This window comes from Tursiops truncatus, chromosome X (assembly GCF_011762595.2).
Source record: "Tursiops truncatus isolate mTurTru1 chromosome X, mTurTru1.mat.Y, whole genome shotgun sequence".
Classification (NCBI taxonomy): domain Eukaryota; kingdom Metazoa; phylum Chordata; class Mammalia; order Artiodactyla; family Delphinidae; genus Tursiops; species Tursiops truncatus.
Window position 1 is genome coordinate 34,552,536 of NC_047055.1, and position 27,821 is coordinate 34,580,356.

General features: G+C 35.9%; 1 protein-coding gene and 1 pseudogene across 1 annotated transcript in view; both read left to right on the forward strand.

The window, feature by feature from the left end:
* Positions 1–406: 406 nt before the first annotated feature.
* LOC141277561 (heterogeneous nuclear ribonucleoprotein A1-like) lies at positions 407–23,703 on the forward strand (annotated as a pseudogene).
* Positions 407–27,821, forward strand: part of DCX (doublecortin) — a 342,948-nt gene continuing 315,533 nt past the window's right edge. Inside the window, exons 1-2 of the mRNA XM_033849507.2 lie at positions 407–478; positions 1,025–1,089. The gene's annotated coding sequence lies outside the window, so the exon portion shown is untranslated. The remainder of the gene's footprint in view (positions 479–1,024; positions 1,090–27,821) is intronic.

A 27,821-nucleotide genomic window follows, 5' to 3' on the forward strand; every position in this document is an offset into this window, starting at 1 on the left:
AAAGATTTGCGCTGCCACCATATAAAAAAAGATACTGGAAATAATTAGGTTTGTTTAATTTGTTACTATAGTAAAGTTGCATGGGAAAAGTTGTCAGATCAGAAGGGACATTCAGCCTTTCCTAAATTACGTTTGTTTGGTAAAATATTAGTATAAAAATTTCAGAAATTGCATGCTTTACGGGAAGTCCCCAGCAATTTGTCAGTGCCCTCCATGATGGATGTGCCCTTCATAATACTGTTTTACCTTCAGGAATAACCCTCATCAAAACTCCTATGAAATAGTTACATACTGGACTCCAATACGGCTCCTCTATTTTGATAGAATTGGCAATAGTAATAAATTAACCACAGCCATTAAATCTCTTAATGTTCTTGTTTTACTCTAAAGCTTACCCGAAGATTCTACTACAGGCTAGAATTTGTATCTTCAACAAAGAAGAACAATCTCAGAGCCTCATGGAAAATGACCTTACCAGGTACTTCACATGATTGCCACTTCAAAGAATAGACTTCTGAGTTGACATCACTTAGATAACTTTCAGACAGCACCAGTGGACTGAGGCAAGATTTCCAGGACTCTTTCTAATCCAATGAAAGGCTCAGAACACTATAGAGTCAGATAACCAGGAAGGATGTACTAGGCAATGCCCAGCCTTCTGTAAGCTACCCAGTAATCCTTTTCTTCCCCCGCTTTCAAAATCTTTCAGTTTTTCATGACATATGAAACCCAGGTTTTCTGACATGCATTTTAGAAGAAATATCGTATATACTTGCCCAATAAAATAAACACAGAGCTATTGCTGAGAATCTAAAGGAAATATGGAAAATAAAGTAGCATTAGTTATCCTTATGGTTAGGGTGGTTTCATATTGGTTTTATATAAATGAGGATCTATTTTATTTTTTAAATAATTCAGAATGAAATTGTGATGAATGTTTGCCATATTAATTTATTCATATTCTTTTTATATTTTTCTGTTTCTGCTCTTGCTGTTTCCTCTCCCTCCCCATCAATATGGTTAGCTAATCCTTCAAGATTCAGCAGAGGTGCAAGTTCCTCCAGGAAGCCCTTCTCTGACCCTTGTAAGGTATGTGCATTATGTGCAAATATTGTTCTTTGCCTACCTCTGTCATAATTCTTGATGTTTAAATTACCTGTATACTTTTTTCTTCCTCTGGAACGTAAAATCCTGAAAGAGTAGAGACCGTGTCTAAGTCATCTCTGAATTCCCAGAATTTAGTGCTGTCCCTGGAACCTAGGGACATAAAATAAATGTTTATTGAACTAAAAAAGAGTTACATTATTAGGTACCATGCTAGGCCCTGTGGGGAATACAACAATAAATAAAACATAGTGCCTTTTCTATCTCAAGAATATATGGTTTTGTTCATAGGCTGATCAAAGTTTTGTGGACTTATTTTTTTTTTTAATTGATTTTATTTATTTATTTATTTATTTTTGGCTGTGTTGGGTCTTCATTGTTGCACACGGGCTTTCTCTAGTTGCAGTGAGCGGGGGCTACTCTTCGTTGCAGTGCACGGGCTTCTCATTGCAGTGGCTTCTCTTATTGTGGATCACGGGCTCTAAGTGTGGGGGCTTTAGTAGTTGTGGCACGCGGGCTCAGTAGTTGTGGCTCACAGGCTCTAGAGAGCAGGCTTAGTAGTTGTGGCGCACGAGCTTAGTTGCTCCATGACATGTGGGATCTTCCTGGACCAGGGATCGAACCCGTGTCCCCTGCATTGGCAGGCGGATTCTTAACCACTGCACCACGAGGGCAGTCCTGTGAACTTTTAGAATTAAGAAACCATGGAATTCATTGGTTTTATTTTATGGACAGGAAACAGAGATTCAAATAGATTGTGATTTTTTCCCAAGATAATAATAGCAGAGGGTTGAATCCAACCCTCCAGATGCTTGTCAAGGCATACTATGCTGACTTATCTTTTAATGATGAGCCTACAGCATTGGTATCTATATTATAGTATAAAGTAATAACAGCAATATGACTTTTAAAGTCTGAAAAACCAGAAATGTTTCTTCTTAATCTTTTAAACACAGCACGTTATAGAATCCTTGAGCTGCCTAACTATTGTGTTTAGATTTATTTCTTTAATTTTTCATCATTCATCAGAAGTTTCTATATATCCTTTATTATTAAAGTAAATGTCTTTTATCAAAGCTGAGAAGTTGCATATTATAAAACATTTGTTTTTAGTCTCTGCTTTGTGGATCCATTGTGTTCTTGAAGAGTTGCCAGAACTTGACTCTCCCTTTCCTCCTCCCCCTTCCGAATATTATTGATGGTAATTGTCTTACTGTTAGGGACACAAAAATAATTATTTCTTGCCTACACTGGTCACATCAAAATTTTACTATAATAGAGTTAATTTTTGGAGAACCATAAAGAAAATTGTTTAATTTTAAAGAGCTAGCAGAATATGCTACTGCAAAATATGGCACGTTGACATAAGAATTATTTTGACCTGAAGGCAATTGAGAAGAAGCAGATACAAGAAAAACTTTCTGCCCTACCCTTATTTGCCTAAAAGTGGTAGTTGTAAGGGTATGCACCTCCCCTCTGTACCAGGAAGGACAGAAGTTAACCACCAGAGACAGCTGTAGACCCTTACAGCCTTGGAATCAGCATCAGAGGAACCTACATGACAGACTTTACTAACTAGCTCTTATGATCTGTTAGTTCCCCCATATATTTACCTTCTCCCAATTTGCCACCCCAAAAACTCAAAGTCCATTTCCTTTGTCTTGTCAGCCCTCTAAGACTTTTTTGTTATTTTAAGCTGCTGTATTAGGTCAAGCTCTAACCACCCCTTTCAGTTACTCATCATTGAGTACATGTAGCGTATGCCTGATGCACATGTTAGTAAACTTCTGTTTGTTGTTCTCTTGTTAATCTGTCTTTTGTCAGTCTAATTTACAAGGCCCCACCTGGGGAAGGGTAGAGGGACAAAAAAGATTTTTTTTCCTCCTCTACAGTTTACTAATAGATATTTTTCTTTCAACCATGTTTAAAAGATTCCAACTAGGTTTCCTAGTTTCTTCAAGATCCTAGTGAGTAGAATGAAATAATTCATTTACCCAAGAGTGTGCAAGAGAGCTGATAAAATCAAGATTCAAAAGGATACCCAGAAAAAGATATGAAAGAAAATATGAAGAAGCAGAAACAATGAGTTCAAATAAATCAGATCAGGGTCTTTGGCTTAGGTTAAAAAAACACAAGTATAAAATTGAGGTGTTAATGAATTGTAATGAATGAGAGTTGGCTGTACCACTACTTGAGTTATCACAGGCAGGGAAAAAAGCTAATTTTTATTGAAGACTCCTAATGTGACAAGCAATGTGGTAGACAAATTACATGTCTGATCTCTTTTTATCAGACTGAAATTGAAAGATTTTTACAAATCCTATCTGTACATGAAATTGCTGCTTATAAAAAATTACACTACAAATCATATCAAAACTACAATATTACTTAAATAATTAAAATGAACCTTTGTGATTTTTACCTCACATTCCTTCCTAGGCTACAAAGACAAAGATCAAAGACCATGAAATGCTCTTTTAAGTCACCTAAATGAAGCATTTAATTCTATTATTGTGACTATAAGACTAAGTTATACATCTTACTACCAAGTATTTTTGGAAGAAGGAAAAGACATTTATGTGATCCTAATTATATGAGTATATGCCTCCTGTATAGATCAGTGATGTTAATTAAGCCCCTGTTTCGTAAACTTATCATAATCAGCTTAACTACAAATGATAAAATGTTTGATTAAAGGAGACTATACTGAATGAAACATAATACCAGACATTGTTTAGAATCCATTATATGATAGAGGGCTAGTACTCAGATGAGACAAAAGATATTAAGACTTGGATGTTTTTCAAGAACTCAAGTTTTCAAAAAGGTCTGAGTTGTTTTATTTTGTTTTTACTTAATCCTCTATCTAATTTTTGCTAACTTACAGCAAAAACTACAGAATATAACATTCCATTCTCTATAAATATCAGAGGTATGGACAGATCACTTAATAAAAACAAATTAATTCAAAAATATTCATTGAGCACTTACTATGTACAGGTCCCTCTGCTACACACAGATAGACTAGACAGCTTAGAATCAATGAAAACACACAAGCATGCACATATGTTGTGATAAAGTGCAATAAAAAACTGAGCAATGCAAGAGAGAATAACAGGAAGGGTGGCGTGGCGTTGGAACCGACTTTAGATTCAATGGTCAAAGAAAGCTTCTCTGGGGAAGTGACATTTAAGCTGAGGCTTGAAAGATAAGGAGCCAACCAGGAGAAGACTGAGGGAATAGCCTTCCAAGCAAAGTGAATAGACTGGACAGGTCATCAGGAAAGGTGCTTTTCTTGTTTGAAAAGAGAAATGAAAAATGACAGTGTAGGTAGAGCATAATAGGCAAAGGAATCGGTGGCATGCAATGAGATTAGAGAGTTAAACAAGCCCTATAGGTCATAGCAACGATTTTTATTTGTATCCCTCAAGAATTGAGTAAGTGCAAATGTGCCAATATATGTAAGAGGATTTTTACCTGTCATAAAAACTGTGCTTTCTAGATTAGAATATGCCCACAATGCATCTTAGATGAATTAAGCTAAGCACAAAAATGTATTGTTCATGGGAATAACTCACTTTTAAAGTAAAATTTTAATTTTATTAAATTGATACCATGTACATAGTTTTTTTTTTAAATAGTACAGTAAAAAACAATAGTTCTCTGTCCTATCCCTCTCCGTTCCTGATTCTCACTCCAAAGGACAATAACTTTAAATAATTTTAGCTATTCCCTATAATATTTACTACCATGTTTCTATGTATCGATAACACGCTTATATTGCTATGTCAACTGAAAAAAAACCACACAACCTGAAAGTTGCAAGTTATGTTTTATTCTGGGATGCTATTGAGGACTGTAGCCTGGGAAACAGCCTCTCAGATAGCTCTGAGGAACTGTTCCAAAGAGGTAAGGGAGGAGCCAGGATATATAGCAGTTTTTGCTAAAAGCAAAAAAACATGTAGTCGAATATCAAAAGTTACTGATAATCACAAAAAAAACAGACATCTCAAGGTAATGAATTTAGTGCTTTTCTATGTATGGGAAGATGCAAGAGTCTGGGCTCATCAAAATTATTCCTTTGATATGCATCTTAACTATTTGGGGCCAGTATCCTGCTTTTCTCCATTCTCAGTTCCCCTCAGGATGCACCGTTGGGGGGGGCTGCAGTGGCTGATGGTTTGATGGCTGCAACACCCTTTGTTTACTGAAATGGCAGGCAACATTCATTTTCCACAGCTATTTCTTGATTTTTCAGCTTTTTAGATAATATCTATTGACTTTCTATTATGAGAGGTGGCAATTTGACTCTCTTATGTACCCATAAACACATACTTCCCTTCCTCCCCAAATTTTTGGTAAAATCAATATTCAGTGATTATATCACTATGACTTTGTAAACATTATTCAGAGTTTAACCATGTATTGAGTTTGTTATTACATTTCCTATCCTATAAAAATTTTGTTCTGCTACATTTTATTTAATTTTTATTTGCTTAGGATTCTTTTTTCTGAATCTATCACCTACTCATACCCAAACAGGTCTTCCCAAGAAATCCATACAGCTCCTCTCTGTATGTTCAAATACATCAGGGTAACTATAACTTAATTTTTTTTAAATTAAAGATGTCTGTGATAGGGATTTTTATCCTGTTTCAGTTTGAGCTGGTTTATCTTTCTGAATAGCTGTCTTCCTGGCGTATCCTCTCACTGTTATCTTGAAAATTCCTTTTGCCTTTCTCTTGTATTGGATCCCATTTTCTATACCTTATGTTCCCCTCACTTTTCCTTTAACTTCCTCATTTTGGTGGACAAATATCCTCCAATAACTTCCTGAGAAAGATGATAAATTTTTTCGAGATTTTTGCCTGTCTGAAAACACCTTGTTCTAATCTCTCATCCAGTTGTTAGACTGATATAGAATTCTAGGTTGGTTTGTTAGTTTCCTATTGCTGCTGTAATGAATTACCCCAAACTTGGTGGCTCAAAACAACAAAAATTTATTCTATTTTGACCAGAAATCTGAATTCATTTTCAATAGGCTAAAGTCAAAGTGTTAGCAAGGCTGTTTCCTTCTAGAGGCGCTAAAGGAGAATCCTTTTCCTTCCTTTTTCCAGTTTCTACAGGCCACCTGCGTTCCTTGGCTCATGGCTCCTTCCTGTATCTTCAAAACATATCACTCCAACCCATGCTTCAGTTTACACATCTCCTTTTTTTTACTTTGATTTTCTTGCCTCCCTGTTATGAGAATTCTTTTAATTACATTGGTCCTACCCAGAAGATCCAGGATAATCACCCATCTCAAGATCCTTAACTTAATCACATCTGCAAAATCCCTTTTACCATGTAAGGTAACATATCCACAGGTCCAGGGATTATGACAAGGACATCTTTGGGGGGAGGCATTATTCATCCTATCACAGTTGGAAATGATTTTTCCCTAAAAACTTGTCTTCTTGATTTTAGGGATACAGTTTAGAAGTTTGTTCCTAATATTATTTGTGATACTTTGTATATGACCTGTTTTTTTCTCTCAGGAAGCTTCTAAAATCTTTTGTTTATTTTATCTTCTGAAATTTCACTATGATGTATGTTACTGAGAATTATTTTCTCATTCACTGTTCTGGATACATGATAGACCTTTGTAATCTGATAGTCATATCCTGCAGTGCTAGGAATTTTCCTTGTGTTATTTCTTTAGTAATTTCCTTCCTTCTGCTTTTTCTGTCCTCTCTTTCTGGAACTTCTTTTGGTCCAATTTGGCCCTCCAGTACTGAATCCTTGAACTTTCTCATCTTTTCTCTATTTTCCATTTCTTTTTCTTTTTGTTCTACTTTCTAGGAGAGCTCATCAATTGAAAATTTTTAATCTTCTATTGATTTTTAAGATTACTACTATATTTTGAATTCCTAAGAGCTCTTTCTCATTCATTGAAAGTTCCATTTTTACAGAACACTGTTCTTGTATCTTGAATTTAGTATCACCTCATTTCTCTGAAGATGTTATTATAGTTTTGTTTCTTTTCTCTTTGACTTTTGTTGCTGCTGCTGTTGTTGTTTTGATCTCTGTCTTTCATTTTAGAAAATTTACTCAAATATCTAGGGATTTGGTCAGCCATAAATATTTAAGAGTGAGGCACAAAAAGGAAGTTCTGTCTCCATTGTTGTGACTTATGGATTGTTGAGCTTCACTGGGGAGTAACTGGAAAGAAATTCAATCTTTTTAATGGGAGACCCCAAATATCAGTGTCTGTAGGACTTTACACTTGTGTTGGTCAGCTTCTACAGAATCCTCCAGTCTGCTCAGCTGAAAATATCTTAGAAATCAGCCAGCAGAAAGGTGACAGAGGGCAGTCTTACTATTTAGTAAATAGAGATTCAATCCCCATTTTCACTAAAGTTCACAATCCAGCCCTCAGCTATGCCTATTGTTTCCAACACTAGAGCTTCTTTTCTGGAAAGATGTTTTAATTACCGTAGAAAATAAAACTCGAATTTTTCTTTTAACTGAAATCATTGTTTTTCTTTCAACTAAGTCAACAAGCTTCTTCGAAAGCAAGAAGCACCCATTGACCCTCCAAGCAGTGAAATAGAATGCTGTATTAAAACCTGAATCTTGTTTGAATGGATAAGGAGCTTTCGGGATGCAATTTTTCCTTATACATACTTTCAATCAATCCTCCTCTTTTTAGCTCTCCCTTCAACCTGTATCTCTGTATCTCAGAGGTATCTCTGTATATCAGAGATATCGAGTAACTTTAAAAACAACTCATCACCACCAGCCTTAGGTTTCAGCTTTTTCCAGTTTGTTAAGTAAGCTTAACATTCATCTCATCCATTGCTTTCCAGCTTCTAAAGTTTTGTCAGCTTTGCTTGTCTGCTGTTGTCTTCTCTCCTGTTCTCTTTGTCCTTCTCTATTTATACCTTTTTTTAAAAATTCCTTTACTGTCATTTTAGTGGAGCTTCATGCAGGCGCAGAGATGAATGCATGTTTCTAATCTGCCTTGTTTAACTGGAAGTCTTATAGCACACTCTATGGAGAAATAATGCAGTCCAAACTAATAACATTAAAGGTGGAAGACTAAGAAGTCCACTTGCAAAAAGAAAATCTGTTCCTAAGAAACGTGAAATAAGTAGTTCTATAATATATAAGCCCTATATATGACTATTCACTGTACTGTAAAAGATCTGCTGCTACAGAAAACTGAGTTATATCAACTTTCAAATACTTAAAATTATAGGTAATTTAACTGGATACACAAACATAAGATATACGGGCTTGTCTAGTGTTTTTGGATACAGAATGCATTTTTATGAAAAATTGCCTCTAGACATTAATTGCCCTCATTGGGGAACCTTAAGAAGTATGCCATTTAGTGCCTAGTTGGAAAGACTCCTGATTGGAGAGATGGAGCTGGGAATTTAATGTAGATTTCATGAAATGAGTGAATTCCAGACACTACTTTAAAAATATTATTCAGACAGACCTTAAGTGTTAAAAAAAGAGTCTGCCTGGTCTTCCTCTATTCCAACCCTGACCACACACCCTGCCTATATGTAAATTTGGGAAAAGGGGTCAATGTAAGAGCAAAGAAGTGGGACTGCACACAATAATAATACTAATCGCTAATATTTATTAACCTTTACTGGGTGTTTACTGTGTGTCAGTAACTGTGCTAAACACGTTTTATGAATTATTTCATATACATGTTTAGTGATTATTTGACAAGTGAACTTAAACAGTAAAAATGGAAGGTTAAATAGGTAAGGAGGAGGAAAGGCGGAAGAATGCCTCCAAAGAGTCATAATATTCTCATTTCCTTTCCCTCTCCCATTCCTCCCCTTCCCAAGTGCTCTAGACTTATTTATATTCATGGCATAATTCTGTACACTATCCCTGCTTTTTGCTGTTCTTTCAGTATGTTAATACTAAATAGTTCATCTTAGGTACTTGAATTTGAAGGTTAATGATTTGGAACTTCAAGCAAGAGTTTTGATTCCAATAGTTCACTGTTTTGCAAAATATACCATCAAATATTTTGTAAGAGAGGATATGGAATAAAAGGAGAAAGAAAAGAGAGAGAAACCTGCCAAGGCATTACTATAAATTTTAAACATGTTTTTTTTTAAAGCAATATGGCTGATGTTTCCAAGTGATCAAACTTTCACAAAAACTCCTAGATAATAGCAACCTGTGATGATTTAATACACATTCAGTCAGACAAGCTACCAAGAATGCATAGGTCTGGAACATTTATAAAATTGGTCTAGAATTAAAAGAAATAATCTGGAGAGGAAATGAGAATTTAAATAATTAATTCTTCCAAAGATTAGTAAAATATATTTCAGCCTGCCAATTGTTTAAGATTGAAAAATTTGCATTTTTTATTGTAAAAGGACAAGGTCTATTTCTTTTTTCTTACTTGATTGATATCTACTGAGTACCTACTCTCTGCAAGGCATTATGGGAGAAAGGATATTAAAAATGCCTAAACTGCTGTTTATCAAGAAGCTCATAATCTAGTGTTGAAGGTAAGACATATACAAAAGAACTGCTATATTGTATATGGTATTATGTGACAGATACCATGTGAATGATGCAAAATATTTTGATTTTTCTGCTTTGCCAACTTTCAGTATAAACAGAATGAATTTTGTAGGTAACGTTCCATATATATGTGTTCCTTTGTATACTATTCATACGTGCTAACCTTTGACAACTGCTGCAAAACTTCATTAAAACCAGTTTAGGTACAGCAAGTCTAGAAAAAGAGCTGCCAGCTAAGGCACACCAAGGGAAAAAATTACTGGTTTCAATGAGATATATGTGCATGTGTTTCTTATAGTGGAATGTATAACTTATTGATTGTTTAATAGAGCACATTCAGCCAGGTGTACTAGGTATATATTTCATTTAATTTTCACACTAATCCTATAAGATCAGTACTATTTTTATCCCCATTTTACAAGTGAGGAAACTGAGAATCAAAGAAATGAAGTAACTTGTCCAAAGTTACACAGCTGGTAAATGATGGAATCAGGAGTTGGACCCAGTCTGTTTAACCCCTAGTCTGCACTCCTAACCATTTAGCTCTGCTGTCTCTTTTGTGGAACATGGTAGTAGAGATATCTAGGAGATATTTGGGTATCTGAGTCTGGAGTTCAAGAGACAGGGCTAGGCTAGAAATGCAGATTATGTAGTCATCAGCATGTGTTATATATCCTCAAATATAAGGAGACCTCAATAAGAAAATATCAAAAAGTTTTTCTTGTCAACTGGATTATAAAAATGTTTAGGGATATAAATGAATGAGTTAAATATCTACTTAGGTTATTTAAAATTTAAATTTAGTAAAATAATTAAGTTCCATTATATAAATACATTGATTTAGCTGTATTGCTTTTATCCCCTCCTATTTCATGAAATATATAACTCTTCACATGTATTTTCAACATTAGTGTCTGCATTACCAGAGCCTATTCTTGTCATCTAACTGGTTTCCAGAGCTCGTTGCCTCACTTATACATAGAAAAACTATTTGCATCACCTTACTGTAAAGGAAATTTTATCCCAAGTCACAAATACCCATTCATATAACATCACGTTTGCAATTGTGATGTCATATTTCCTGGAGTAGTCACTACATTTGTATTAATATTTGTATTAAATTTGTATTGATATTTTATGTATATACATATGTATGTATTTGCTTGCTGATTTCTTTTTTTAAACTAACTTTGATGTAGGTTATTTCATGCAAACATGGTAGTGTTAATTGAAATCATCAGGGTGGAAAAGTAGATAGAGCTTCAGTAAAAGAAAAAACACACACACACAACAACAAACAAAATACCCACTTCTCATATTTACTGAGATGTATTAAAAATCTATTCGGTAGGTGCTCTCGTCCCTACAACAACCCAATACTATCCCTGTCATCAGGGAAAAGAAGGAGAGAAAAGTAAAACTAGATAAGCTGGGTGGTGATATTTGAATCAACAGTCATTTTGTATTAGAGTAAGTTAGAGAAGGAACTGTTTATAGTTCTGGCATGTATCTGCTCCTGAATCCCCATGGTAAGGCTGTTAGGTAAAGACATACTTAATATCAGAAGTCACTTTGACATTTAAAACAGAACCAATGTGATGTCATAGATCTTACTTCTAGACATTTTTAATATTAGCATAACAAAATTTTGTTTAGCAAAAACTTGCTAAATAAAAATGTCACATTTATTACCTTTTGAATCCGCTCTCTTTTCTTTTTGGTTAGTCTATCTAAAGGTTGGTAAATTCTGTTTATCTTTCAAAAACCAACTCTTAGTTTCATTGATTTTTTGTTTTATTATTGTCATTCTAGTCTCTATTTCATTTATTCCTGCCCTAATTTTTATTATTTTCTTCCTTCTGCTAACTTTGGGCTAAGTTTGTTCTTCTTTTTCTAATTTCCTGGAGGTGTAAAGTTATGTTGTTTATTTGAGATCGTTCTTTTTTCTTAATGTAGGTATTTATTGTTTTGAACTTCCCCCTTAGAACTGCTTTTGCTACATCCCATAAATTTTGGTATGTTGTGTTTTTGTTTTCATTTGTCTCAAGACACTTTCTGATTTACCTTTTGATTTCTTCTTTGACTCATTGGTTGTTCAAGAGTATATTATTTAATTTCCACACATTTGTGAAATTTTCAGTTTTCCTCCTGTTATTGGTTTCTAGTTTTATGCCTTAGTGGTTGCAAAAGATACTTGATAGGATTTCAATCTTCTTAAATTTACTAAGGCTTGCTTTGCGGCCCAACATAAGATGTGTCCTGGAGAATGTTCCATGTGTGCTTGAGAAGAATGTGTATTTTGGTGCTGTTGGATAGAACATTTTGTATATGTCTGTTAGGTCCATTTGGTCTATAGTGTTGTTCAGAACCACTCTTTCCTTATTAATTTTCTATTTAGATGATCTATGCAATATTGAAAGTGGGATATTAAAGTCCTCTATTATTATTGTATTGCCATTTCTGAACTGACCCAGTTATCACGATATAGTGACTTTCTTGTATCTTGTGAAAGACTTCAGCTGAAAGTTTATTTTATCTAAGTGTAGCCACTCCTGCTCTGTTTTGGTTACTGTTTGCATGGAATATCTTTTTTCATTCCACATTTTTTACCTTTTAAATCTGAAGTTTTAATATACTTGCTTTCGTGGTATTTTTCCCTCATATTTAAGTTACAAAAAACAGGCACCCATTCAGAGCAAATCACAAAATGGACACTTAATAAATGTTAAAAGAAACCAGATGTTTTCTAAAAGTGGCAGCTTTGCCCATCTAGAAAAGGATTACTCTGCTTTTACCTATAAATGTTGTTAGCTTATAGTTAGAGAAAATCCACCAGATGGCAACCTCATCTGCATATGAAGCATGATGTGCAATTCTCTGCAACCCATTACAGGTCCCTTGAGCCAAATGCTCCCTAATTAATGGCTGATTTCTATTGTGATCCAAGTAAATGGATACTAGGTAGTCACTTGGCAGTGATTGTAGGAAGGTGGGGGATGTGCAAAATTGAGATGTATTTAGTATCAAGTGTGAAACACTTTTATAACATTCTTTTTTAAATTAATATCAAAAACAGAAATAATAGTATCTATTTCCATGTTGCCCTCTACACATATTTCTAATTTGAAGCTAAAGGGAACCATGTTCATTTGTCCAGTGTATAAAGCTGCAGATGTTATTTCCCCATGAATCCCACATTTTTCTAGTTGGATTCCTTGTATTTAATGGCAGTCTGTTAGCTAGCTGGTTTATTGCTTAAAATGCAAACTGTCTTCTTTATTTCTAAAGCTGATAGTATGCAGAGAGTACTGCTGGGGATATTTAACGTGTCCCTTATTGTTTTCTGTTTATAAACAACCTGCCCTGAGGTACTAATTAGGTGGAAGATATTGAATATACTTAGCAAATACTGTTGTGTTTTTCCATACAAATAAATCTGTGGTCAAGGTGAAAGTCATTCATAGGTTGGTTACATGAGCTGCAAATTTCTGAAAATATAAGTGATAGTAAAAGTTCAAGAAAAATTTTAAAAAAGGATTTGTTGAAAATTTTATTCCTGAATAGCTAGAGTTCTAATTGCATCTAACATTTCATTAATACATTCATTTCTAAAGTGGCATGTTTCACCTACCTTGAAATGCAGCTGTGTAAGACATCTGTTTGAATTAAATATCTGTAATACCTAACAGATTGCCTTTTCTTAGGACTATAATTGACTTTATTTTGCATCTGTATATTTTTCAAACTTCATATTTGAAAAATATGTTTTTTTCTCAGTCTCCTGGGTATTTTTAGTAACATTATTGAGGCATATTTTACATATCATATAATTCACCCGTTTTGGTGTATAATTCAATGATTTTTAACAAATTTAAGTCTCCTGAGTATTTTAAAAATGGTATAGATATTCCTAGATGCTATTCCACATTATATAACAAATACTCAGCATTTTGACAGCTCATCAATCTTTGGCTCCTAACACGCCTGCTTTTAGATATTGTTTACATAAGCGAAGGTCAGAAAATCTGACTCTTGTGTGGCTGAAATTTTGTTAGTGTGTGTCTCAATGCCCCATCTTCTAGATTGAGGAGGACACACTAACATTACATTACAGAGTTAGAATTTGGTTTCATGGCCATAAAATATTAACAAACCTAGCCTTCAGTACTACCCAGACCGTTGGAACTAGTGAATACTATAGTATTTTAATTTGACACATGTGCGGTACTGACATTACATTAAAGCATTTTACAACACATGAAAGACTGTTCTTGCTTTTGAAGGATTTACAAAATAATTGGAAAATCTATCTGGGTATAAAGAGCCCTTCGGAAAAATCATTAGACTCCTTTCATATTCTTCTCTCTCTCTTTCTTTCCTAATTTCTCTTTCTCATTCCCCAGACATATGACCTTCTGTTTGCTGCTTCTGCCATCTAGATTTGCTCACGTGGCTCCAAGTTCAAATCATATCAGCAAAGTGTACACCAAAGCTGATGTCCATTTTCTATTAAATATTAGTTCCCTTCTTCATATGTTTGGATCAAAGGCTGTATTGTAAAACAGTAGAAAAATCTCCAGGTCAGTATTACTATTGTATCTTGCACTGATCAGTATCAGAGACTGACGTCTCCCTCAGTTGGAAGAGTTTCTTTGACCTTGATGAAGAAAATCCTCCTGTATTTGAGTAAATAAATTCTTGAGTTTAGGGGATTTACGCCTATGTGCAGAGCAACTAAAAAGTTGAACAAATTGTCAAAAACAACCGTTTCTCTGGAAATTGACCCAAGGCTAGAACAAACCTAGAACTTCTGAACTTTGGGTGAGAACAGAGCAAGTCTATGGTGTACTTGCCTGAGTGTGATGGTTAATTTTCTGTGTCAACTTGATTGAACTGAAGGATGCACAGATAGCTGATAAAACATTTCTGAGTGTATCTGTGAGGGTGTTTCTGGAAGAGATTAGCATTTGAATCAGTAGAATGAGTAAAGAAGATCTCCCCACCAGTACGAGTAGATATCATTCAGTCCACTGAGGGCCAAAAATGCAGAGGAACGGCAAATTTGCTCAGCTTGAGCTGGGACATCCATCTTCTCCTGCCCTCAGATGTTGATGCTCCTGGTTCATGGTCCTTCAAACTCAGACTTGGACTTACAGTATTGGCTCCCGTGGTTCTCAGGCCTTTGAGTTTGGACCGGAACTGCACCATCAGCTTTCCTGGACCTCCAGCTTGCAGACAACAGATTATGGGACTTCTCAGCCTCCCTAATCATGTGAGCCAATCTCTCATAATAAGTCTCTATCTATCAATCCATCTATCTATCTATATCCTATTGGTTCCGTTTCTCTGGAGAATCCTGACTAATACACTGGGCTTGCTCCAACTTACCACTTATCACCACCACCACTCCCCACTCCAGCTTTGTTGGCACAGGAGTTCAACCATGGTGAGGCAGGCTGTAAAATAAAAGCTAGCCGCTTTGCTGCTGCCACTGCTGCTGCTGAAAGAAAGTCACTTGATTCAGAGCATTGTCACATCTCAGTGGCAAGTGGGTAAGAAGGACTGCTAGCCTGAGGTTGCAGGACTGTTTGAGGCAGGCACTGGGCCAGCAGACTACCAGGGGATGTAACAGGGAAATCCAGGAAGGGAGACAGCCATAGTGGACTTGATAGGCAATCCACATATCCTGTGTACATGCCCACACATCCCTGGCCTACACGCCTATGAGAAGCAAAAGAGACCAGGAGAAAATAAAAGCTGGAGCAGACTTGTAAACAGTTTGAAGCTTCAATGTGCTCCTCAGTCCACCCACAGACTCATCAGCAGATAATGGATGTATACTGGCTGGAGGTGTTTGAGCAAAACCTTAACACTGAGCTATGCAGATATAGGAGCAACCCTGAGGAAGCTAGTCTTTAAAAATAAAAGCAAGAGAAAAAAGTCTTAGCAGAGCCGTCAGCAGCCCCACGTTATAGTGGAGACAGAAGTCATAAACTTAGTTCAGGCAAGTTAGTAACCAACCAAGAAAATAATGATAGCAACCATCAGGAGGCAAAATCAGAATCGAGAATTGTTAAAACATACAGTTGACCCTTGATCAACACGGGGGGTTGGGGCGCTGATCCTCCATGCAGTTGAAAATCCGCATATATCCATATTCGCCATTCCTCTGCATCTGCAGTTCCTCCGCATATGCATCCACAGATTCAACTAACCGTGTAGTACTGTGGTATTTACTATTGAAGAAAATCCATGTATAAGGAGACCCAGGCAATTCAAACCCATGTTGTTCAAGGGTCAACTGTATTATCTAATATGAGCAGTGTTACCAAAAAATTATGATATGCAAATAGATTTTTTAAAAAGTAAGAAATGGATTCAGCAATTTAAGTCATCCCCCCCACCCCCACACACAGAAAGCCCAGGCTCATGTGGCTTTTGTGGCAAATTGGATCAAATATTTAAAGGAAAAAAAATCACACCAATTCTTTATAGACTCTTTCAACAATTGAGGAGGATGGAAGTGCTTCCCAATTCCTTCTGTGAGGCCAGTATTACTCTGATACCAAAGACACATATAAAGACATCAGAAGAAAAGAAAACTACAGACTGATATCCCTCCTGAACACACATGCAAGAAATCTTAAAAAGCATTAGCACACTGAATTCAGCAATATAGAAAAAGGTTATAAAACACAAAAGTTGGATTTGTTCCAGAAATGCAAATTGGAGAAGTATTAAAAACAATTAGGGACTTCCTTGGCGGTCTAGTGGTTAAGATTTCACCTTCCAATGCAGGGGGTGCAGGTTCGATCCCTGGTCGGGGAGCCATGATCCCACATGCCTCGCGGCCAAAAAACCAAAACATAAAACAGAAGCAATATTGTAACAAATTCAATAAAGACTTTAAAAATGGTCCACATCAAAAAAATCTTAAAAAAGAGACAGTGAAGCTTTCTGCCCACGGATGCTGCCGAGTAAGCATCGTTGAAGTCTCTCCCCTCTACTGCCGTCATGTCTAAGTCAGAGTCTCCCAAAGAGCCTGAACAGCTGCAGAAGCTCTTCATTGAAGGTTTGAACTTTGAAACAACCGATGACAGTCTGAGGAGCCATTGTGAGCAATGGGGAATACTCACAGTCTGTGTGGTAATGAGGGAACCAAACACCAGGCACTCCAGAGGCTTCGGGGTTGTCACATATGCCACTGTGGAGGAGGTGGGTGCGGCCATGAAGGCAAGGCCACACAAGGTAGATGGAAGAGTTGTGGAACCAAAGAGGGCCGTCTCAAGATTCTCAAAGACCCGGTACCCACTTAACTGTGAAGAAGTTTTTTGTTGGTGGCATTAAAACAGACACTGAAGAACATAACCTAAGAGATTATTTTGAACAGTATGGGAAAATCGAAGTGATTGAAATCATGACTGACCAAGGCAGTGGCCAAAAGAGAGGCTTTGCTTTTGTAACCTTTGATGACCATGACTCTGTAGACAAGATTGTCATTCAGAAATACCACACTGTGAATGGCCACAACTGTGAAGTAAGGAAAGCCCTATCTAAGCAAGAGATGGCTGTTGCTTCATCCAGCCAAAGAGATCACAGTGGTTCTGGAAACTTTGGTGGTGGTCGCAGACGTGGTTTTGGTGGGAGTGACAGCTTTGGTCATGGAGGAAACTTCAGTGGTCGAGGTGGCTTTGGTGGCAGCCACGGTGGTGGTGGCTATGGTGGCAGGATGGCTATAATGGATTTGGTAATGATGGAAGCAGTTTTGGAGGTGGTGGAAGCTACAGTGACATTGGCAATTACAACAATCAATCTTCAAATTTTGGACCCACAAAAGGAGGAAACTTTGGAGGCACAAGTTCTGGCCCCTGTGGTGGTGGAAGCCAATACTTTGCCAAACCATGAAACCAAGTTGGCTCTGGAGGTTCCAGTGGCAGCTGTACCTGTGGCAGTGGCAGAAGGTTTTAATTACTGCCAGGAAACAAAGCTTAGCAGGAGAGGGGAGCCAGAGAAGTGACAGGGAAGCTACAGGTTATAACAGATTTGTGAATTCAGCCAAGCACAGAGGTGGCAGGGCCTAGCTGCTACAAATAAGACATTTTAGACAATACTCATGTGTATGGGCAAAAGGAACTCGAGGACTGTATTTGTTGGGTTTTGTTGTTGTTGTTGTTTTATATTTGTATAACTTTTTAAAAAACATCTTTATTAGAGTATAATTGCTTTACGATGGTGTGTCAGTTTCTGCTTTATAACAAAGTGAATCAGTTATACATATACATATGTCCCCATATCTCTTCCCTCCTGCGTCTCCCTCCCTCCCACCCTCCCTATCCCACCCCTCTAGGTGGTCACAAAGCACCGAGCTGATCTCCCTGTGCTATGCGGCAGCTTCCCACTAGCTATCTATTTTACGTTTGGTAGTGTATATATTCGAGGACTGTATTTGTGACTAATTGTATAACAGGTTATTTTAGTTTCTGTTCTGTGGAAGGTGTAAAGCATTCCAACAAAGGGTTTTAATGTAGATTTTCTTTTTTTGCACCCATGCTGTTGATTTCTAAATATAATAGTCTGATCATGACACTGAATAAGTGTGTCTTTAAAAAAAAAGCCCACAAAACAATTAAAAATGCCATATTAATAGAATAAAGGACAAAATACACATAATCATCTCAAAAGGTACAGGAAAAGCATTTGATAAAATTCAACACCCTGTCATGATAAAACCACTCAACAAAATAGGATTAGAAGGAAACTTTCCTAACCTGATAAAGAACATCTATGAAAAACCTTTAACTAATATATGTAATCATGACAGACTGAATACTTTTCCTCTAAGATCAGAAACAAGACCAGAGTGTCCACTGTCATTACTTCTATTCATCATTGTACTGCATTGTACTGGAGATTCTAACCAGTGCAAAAAACCAAAATTATTTTAAAGCCATTCAGATTAGAAAGAGAGTAGTAAAAACTGTCTTTAATTTGCAGACAACATGATTTATATTTAGAAAATCCTAAGGAATACACACAAACACACACTACTAAAATTAATAAATGAATTTAGCAAGGTCACAAGACAAAAGATCCATATACCAAAATTATTTGTATTTCTGTACATTAGCAATGAACAATCCAAAAATGCAATTAAGAAAACGATCAGGAAAACATTCCTAACAACATCAAAAAGAATAAAATACTTAAGAAATTTAGCAAAAGAAGTACAAAATTTGTATACTGAAAACCACAAAACATTGCTAAGATAAATTTTAAAAGATCTAAATAAATGGGAGAGATATTCCATGTTAATGGATTGGAATTTTCAGTATTGTTAAGATTGCAGGGTTCCCTAAATTGACAAGGTAAGCTAAAATTCAAATGGAAATGCAAAGGTCCTCAAATAGCCAAAATAAATTTGAAAAATGATAACAAAGTTGGAGGATTTACACTACCCTATTTTAAAACTTTCAAAAGTTAATAATGGAGACAGTGTGGTATTGGCATAAGGATGGGCATGTAGATCAATGGAACAGAATTGGGAGTCCAGAAGTAAACCCATACATTTATGATCAAATGATTTTTCACCAAGGCTCCAAGACAATTCAATGGGAAGAGGATAGCCCTTGCAACAAGTGGTTCTGTGTCAATTGAATATCCATAAAATGCCAAAAATTTAATTTAGACCCTTACTTTACACTATAAACAAAAATAAGTCTAAATAGATCATAGACTTAAATGTAAAAACTAAATCTATAAAAATTCTAGAAGAAAATATAGGAGAAAATATTTGTAACCTTTGGTTAAACAAAGCTTAGATATGATACCAAAAACACCAGCAACAATGACAAAAAAAGTAAATAAAAGACTTCATCAAAATTAAAAACCTTTGTGTTTCAAAGGATACCATCAAGAAAGTGAAGACAACTCATGGAATGGGAGAAAATATTTGCAAATCATTTAACTATTAAGGGACTTAATCTAGAATTTTTAAAGTGCTCTTACAACTCGATAATAAAACTACATATTAAAAAAAGGAGAAAAGATCTGAATAGTCATTTCTCCAAAGAAGCCAGACATATGGCTAATAAGCACATGAAAAATTGTTCAACATAATTAACCATCATGGAGATGCGAATTAAAACCATAGTGAGATACCAATTCATACCCAGTAGAATGGCTCTATCCAAAAAGACAAACAGTAAAAATGTTGGTGAGGATACAGAAAAACAAGAATCTTCATACATTGCTTGTGGGAAGGGAAAATGATATGGTCTTTTTGGAAAATAATTTGGCAGTTTCATGAAAAGTTGAACATAAACTTACCAGGCAACCCAAACCCAAGAGAAATTAAAATATACGTCACACAAAGACTCGTATGCAAATATTCATAGCAGCGTTATTCAAAATAGCCCCAAACTGGAAGCAATTCAAATGTGCATTGTTGGTGAATGGGTAAACAGTATGTGGTATATCCATACAATGGAATACTATTCAGCTATAAAAAGAGTAAGGGCTTCCCTGGTGGCACAGTGGTTAAGAATCCACCTGCCAGTGCAGGGGTCACGGGTTCGAGCCCTGATCCAGGAAGATCCCACATGCCACAGCGCAACTAAGCCCATGTGCCACAACTACTGAGCCTGTGCTCTAGAGCCCACGAGCCACAACTACTGAAGCCTGTGCGCCTAGAGCCCATGCTCCGCTACAAGAGAAGACACCTCAGTGAGAAGTCTGCAACTGCAACGAAGAGTAGCCCCCACTCGCCACAACTAGAGAAAGCCCGTGCACAGCAACGAAGACGCAGCCAAAAATAAATAAATTAATTAATTATTTATTTTAAAAAAGAGTGAAATAATGATGCATGCTACAACATGAATGAACCTCAAAAACGTGCTAAGTGAAAGAATCCAGACACAAAAGGCCCCATATTGCATAATTCCATTTATATAAATTGTCCAGAAAAGGCCAGAGTCAGAAAGTAGATAAGTGGTTGCCTGGGCTTGGTGGGGAGTGGGAATTGACCGCAGAAAGGCCTGAGAGCATTTTTAAGTGTGATGGAAATATTTTTTAAAACTAGCTTTAGTGGTAGTTGCACAATTCTATGAATGAACTGGAAATCTTTGAGTCAGTACATAAATGATAACTCAATAAAGCTTTAAAAAATAATACCCACCGTATTCCAAGGAAATAACTGTAATAAGCTTCCCTCATCAGTTCACTCATGCCTATGTATTTAACTTTTGTTCCATTTGTGTCTATTGCATCTTAGATGAGCAGTCTGCCTTCATGAACTGTATCTATTTCTGGACTACAAAGAGTCCTGGAAACTCTGACCCACTCCACTCATTCAGTCTAAAACCTATCGAAGCAATGTCAGCTCAGAATCCTAGAAGCAGGAGTCTCTTCTTAAAGTAGCAATAGTTCAGAGTACCTGATCTAGTCCTATCCACAAGCCTCTGCAACAGTCCTCTTTTGTTGTCGACACAAATTCCAGCCAGTACCTTATGGCAGAGACTTCAGGCATGCATCAGGAAGGAGAAATCTGTTTGATAATGATACCTAGAGGTATCATTCACCAATAATATTAGAATGGAGGAAAGTAAAATTCTCTATTGGCACACACTACACAACTATTTCATAAGAGTTTGATCAGTGTTCTGAGTGTAAGCACATACTTAACAGCAAAGACATTGACAAGTCTCCAGTGCCTTACAAAAACTATACAATTTCTGAAATACTTTCATGGGTACCTGAAAAACAATACTTGGTTATCAATTTAATCAAAATGATGATAAAATGTTTTAAAATAACCATAGAGGAAAGTGATATGGTTATAAGGAAACTTAGTTCTTCCTTATAGAAGAATCTTTGTTCTTTGTACCTTTGCACCTTGGATGCACTTTTTTTAAAAAAATCAAAGATATGATAAAGGCAATAAAATGTAGATAAAATTATTCTTATGATATTTGAAATCTCTGCTATCAGGCATATTACACAGAAGGTAAATATAACCTCTTATTACCCCTTGGTATTAGCTTGAAGACCAATTTATCATCTTAAATTTTTTTTTAATTTATAATAATTATAGATTCATAGGAAGTTGCAAAGAAATATACAGGGAAGCTCTGTGTACTCTTTTCCCAGCTTTTATCAGTGGTAACAACTTATACAACTATAGTACAATATCAAAACCAAAAAATTGATATTGTTACAATTCATAGAGCCTATTCAGATTTCAACAGTTATATATTTACTCAGCTGTGTGTGTGTACCTCTATGCAGTTTTCTCATGTGTAGCCTTGTGTAACCACCACCACAATCAAAATACTCAACTGTAACACCAGCATAAGACTCTTTCATGTTACTTATTTATGTCACACCAATCTCCTCCCCTTCTATTCCTAATTCCTGGTGACCATGAATCTCTTCTCTATCTCTATAATTATGTTATTTCATGAATATTACATAAATAGAATCATGCAATACGTGAGTTTTTAAGATTGGCTTTTTTAAAGTCTTTTTTTATGAGTCTTCTTGAAGATCATTTTATTTTATTGTATTTTATTTATTTTTCTTTGGCTACACCATATGGCTTGTGGAATCTCAGTTCCCCGACCAGGGATTGAACCCAGGCCCTGGCAGTGAAAGCTTGGAATCCTAACCACTAGGCGACCAGGGAAGTCCCCAAGATTGGCTTTTTTCACTCAGGATAATGCCCTTGAGATACCTCCAAGTTGTTACATGTATCAGTAACTCATTCCTTTTTTTTTTTTTACTGCTGAGTAGTATTCCATGGTATGGATATACCACAAATTATTTAGCCATTCATCCATTGAAAGGCATTTGGGTAGTTTCCAGGTTTTGACTATTACAAATAAAACTGCTATGAGCATTCATGTACAAATACCTGCAGGAAAATAAATCTTCATTTCTCTGCGTTAAACGCCAAGAGTACGATTGATGGATCATTAGTGAAGTCCATTTTTAGACTTGAAAGAAACTGCCAAACTATTTTCCATAGTGTGTGTACCATTTTACATTCCTACCAGCAATGTATGAGTGATCTAGTTTCTCTACATCCTCACCAGCATTTGGTGTTATTACTATGTTTTATTTTAGTCATTCTGATAGGTGTGTAGTAATATCTCATTGTACTTTTAATTCACATTTCTTTAATGGTTAATGATGTTGAACATCTTTTCATGTTTATTTACCATCTGTATATCCTCTTGGGTGAAATATCTGTGCATGTCATTTTCTAATTGGATTGTTTGTTATTGTAATGCTGAGTTTTGAGAGTTCTTTATATACTTTAAATGCAAGGTCATTTGCATATACATATTGGATATGTAATTGCAAATATTTTCTTTCAGACTGGAATTTTTTTTTACATCTTTATTAGAGTATAATTGCTTTACAATGGTGTGTTAGTTTCTGCTTTATAACAAAGTGAATCAGTTATACATATACATATGTTCCCATATCTCTTCCCTCTTGCGTCTCGCTCCCTCCCACCCTCCCTATCCCACCCCTCCAGGTGGTCACAAAGCACCGAGCTGATCTCCCTGTGCTATGCGGCTGCTTCCCACTAGCTATCTACCTTACGTTTGGTAGTGTATATATGTCCATGCCTCTCTCTCGCTTTGTCACAGCTTACACTTCCCCCTCCCCATATCCTCAAGTCCATTCTCTAGTAGGTCTGTGTCTTTATTCCTGCCTTACGCCTAGGTTCTTCATGACATTTTTTTCCTTAAATTCCATATATATGTGTTAGCATACGGTATTTGTCTTTCTCTTTCTGACTTACTTCACTCTGTATGACAGACTCTAGGACTATCCACCTCATTACAAATAGCTCAATTTCGTTTCTTTTTATGGCTGAGTAACATTCCATTGTATATATGTGCCACATCTTCTTTAACCATTCATCCGATGATGGACACTTAGGTTGTTTCCATCTCCAGGCTATTGTAAATAGAGCTGCAATGAACATTTTGGTACATGACTCTTTTTGAATTATGGTTTTCTCAGGGTATATGCCCAGTAGTGGGATTGCTGGGTCATATGGTAGTTCTATTTGTAGTTTTTTAAGGAACCTCCATACTGTTCTCCATAGTGGCTGTACCAATTCACATTCCCACCAGCAGTGCAAGAGGGTTCCCTTTTCTCCACACCCTCTCCAGCATTTATTTTGTCTAGATTTTTTGATGATGGCCATTCTGACCGGTGTGAGATGATATCTCATTGTAGTTTTGATTTGCATTTCTCTAATGGTTAATGATGTTGAGCATTCTTTCATGTGTTTGTTGACAGTCTGTATATCTTCTTTGGAGAAATGTCTATTTAGGTCTTCTGCCCAGTTTTGGATTGGGTTGTTTGTTTTTTTGTTATTGAGCTGCATGAGCTGCTTATAAATTTTGGAGATGAATCCTTTGTCAGTTGCTTCATTTGCAAATATTTTCTCCCATTCTGAGGGTTGTCTTTTGGTCTTGTTTATGGTTTCCTTTGCTTTGAAGTTTCATTAGGTCCCATTAGTTTATTTTTGTTTTTATTTCCATTTCTCTAGGAGGTGGGTCAAAAAGGATCTTGCTGTGATTTATGTCATAGAGTGTCCTGCCTATGTTTTCCTCTGAGAGTTTGATAGTTTCTGGCCTTACATTTAGGTCTTTAATCCACTTTGAGCTTATTTTTGTGTATGGTGTTAGGGAGTGATCTAATCTCATACCTTTACATGTATCTGTCCAGTTTTCCCAGCACCACTTATTGAAGAGGCTGTCCTTTCTCCACTGTACATTCCTGCCTCCTTTATCAAAGATAAGGTGACCATATGTGCGTGGGTTTCTCTCTGGGCTTTCGATCCTGTTCCATTGATCTATCTTTCTGTTTTTGTGCCAGTACCATACTGTCTTGATTAAGGTAGCTTTGTAGTATAGTCTGAAGTCAGGGAGCCTGGGGTAGTTTCATGGCCACGAAGAAGACAGAAAGACCACTCACAACTGCATAAACAAAATTATCACAAGCTTTCTTATCTCCTATTTGTTCTTCTAGAAACTCATTTGTCTTCTCTAAAGAAACCTGTTTGTTCTTGCCCTGGAAGCCCTTTACCCCCTTCCTTTCCTCTACTAAGTTAAATATATAAGCCCCAGATTCTAACTACCCCTTTGAGTATATCACTAAGCACTCCCTCGTATATGCATATTGCACATGTAAATAAACTCTGCTTTCTTTTCCTCTTGCTAATCTATCTTTTGTCAGTTTAATTCACATGTCCTCAGATACTGAGCCCAAGAGGGTAGAGGAATGTTTTTCCTTTCCTACTTCAAATTGCAACATGGTGTTACTTATTATTGTATGAACCTGCCTTCCTCTTAAAATTCTAAGAAACATTTTTGAGTAAATATGTTTTTTTTAATATGTGTTTTATAAATATGTGTTTCTCTTACTAAAAAAGAAATTAAAATTAAACGAGTTTGAACTTTTTTATTTATCCTCTCTCGTGCCTGTAGTTATATCTGTATGTAAACCTATCTACAAATTTTCTTAGGCAATTAAATTTGCAATTGCTTCTCAGTTCTGTGGTACTCTAGGAAACAAGTCTATCTTAGCTGCACTTTTAGGCTAAATTCTCTAAAAGCAGTAATATCTAAACATCACCTGAGGAATTTGCATAAAGTGCAAATTCCTGTGTCTTACCTCCCATCTCCATATTTTCTTGTTCACTAAGCAGGAGTCCAAGGGTTTGTAATAAGTACCCCAGGTATGAAATTTAAGCATGCTACACTTTAGAAGAGCTGCCCTGAAACGAAAAATAACTAGACCAAATCTATCTAGATGAGACATTCAGAAAATAAAGTCATCTTTTTGTAAAATCTCACTTGATGCCCTTTTGAAATACTGGAGAAATTTGCAATATGGTTGTTATCTTGGGAATAAATTTTTTCTAAAATCAACACTTGCTATATTAACGTTAACATCATTTTGAAATACTAAAATGGCTATGGCTCGTCCTCGTTTGGAATACATACCTATTTAATCCTATATTCAAGACGTAGAAGCATCTTGCTTACAGACCTGCTGAAGTGGGAAACCAAATTCATCACTTTATGTCAGGGTGCCACATAAAATGTAGACTTTTTGTAACGCCAAGGAAAGGAAATGTACATTTTTTGTAACGTAAAAGTTGGTGTACATTTTACTAAACTTGTTCTTTCTGATGATAATGCCCCTTCCATCTTCTCTGCTTGGTAATTCTTTGATCCTCTTCAAAAGTCACCTCCTGTGACTCTCTTCTTCTACTTTCATTATCCCTTTCTTTGTTTCATCATAATCACTTCTTTCTTTGCACTTGTCCATAGCACGTTGTATTTGTCTGCATTATGTATTTTTTATTGTAATTAATTTGTTATATATCTGTCTTCCTTGCTAGACTGTAAACTTCTCCAGGGCAGAAATCATGGTATAATGATTTTTGTGACCTCAGTCGCTAACTTATTACTCCATTCAGGAGATATGGCCATGATTTAATATCTGTATACATAAGCATTTCTATCTATAGGATACCAAACCATCTTTGTGAATATAATCCAGGACTTTATCAGCCACCTTCCCTTAACAATGATAAAGGTGTATGCATCGTAATAATTTCTGTTGGTGACTGGATAAGTGACTATTTTCAAAGAACTGCTAGACTTCTTTGAAAATTGATAAAATCTAAGAGATAATTATGTTCCAGTTTTCAGATTGTAAGGTACTAATGAAGAAAGAAAACAAAACAAAAAACCCCATATAACAACTACCTAGGATAAAGGGATGATTGGGTGAATTTTTTGTTTTCTTAGTCCCAATAAGATGGTGTTCAACAATATGGCGTTTCTGTCAGCTTAAATTTTCTCAAGGCTGCTTTGTCTGATTCTGCTGGGTAATGTTAATGTTCATAAATTAGGCAATACTAGTGTTTCTAGGGAACATAGTTACTTTATATTACCCCAGTCAATTTTGGACAAATAATCCAATATTAAATTTTATTTGTGAGTGCATGTTCTACACATTTCAAGCTAAATAGCATCATAACAAATACTATGTAAAACGTTATGATTGTGACTAGTATATGTCAGGGTGTGTGAGTCTGTATTCCTCAGATGCCACTCCAATTTACTGCTACATTGTGCTATGGAAGAGGTCAGCCAGGAAATGGGCCAAGGCTTTTAAAAACTCCAGTGTTCAGCCAATTCTATTAGTTCCAAGTGCTTTGCTTCCTTCCTCTGTGAGGATACATCAGCTTAGCATAATAGGTCCAATTTTCAAAAAGCTGCATTTGATTTATTTCTTTTGGAAATTCAGCTTTCAGTCTGAAAAAAAAAAAATAACGTGCTTGTATTTAAACAGCCAGATTCCCCACACCCAAACTGGTAGGTGGAATTATGGAATCAGAAAAGACTTCTCTTAGAGACTGATTACGGAAGCATATTTTAAATAATGAACTGTGAAGGAGAATTAACATTTTCTTGCCATTATCCTGATGTTAGGAAGTAAGGGTACAGAATCTTAGTTAGGGGACCAAATACTTTGATTTCTTGAAAGCCTGCCTTAGATGACTGCTTTAATGCAGTCATTACTTCACAAACATGACTTCACTTCAAGCATACATGATTCAAAGATTTTAAAAAGGAGTAGGCAGTTTTTAAATGTATCAAGCAAGGAAGTAGCAAAGTACTTGTCACTAAACAGATAATCAACATTGCAAAAATTGGCTGATGACATGCACAGAAATCCTATGCTATGGCCAAATAATATCATTGCCCAAACTGAGTCTACTAGCATTTTAAAAAATTCTTTGGAATTTAAAAGATAGATAGTGTTAAAGGATACTTTTTCAAAGGTAAAATCATGACTGTCATTTACATATAAAATGAACATATGTCAAAGATTTTATTTAACTCTAACTAATGAAAGAGCCAGAAAGATGTTATTGGTTCGAGACAAATTCAAAGAACAGAAATAGCTTATGAAATGAATTTACAAATAGATTCAAAACTGGCATTTTCCACAAGGAGAGGGAAATCAGTTCTTTTTCCTCTGCATATGGAAAAATCGTTTGCAGTGTTTTCAGTTATCTAAAACTTTGAATTATACGATAATTCGAAGACAGTGTAAAGTGGAGATAACCTTGA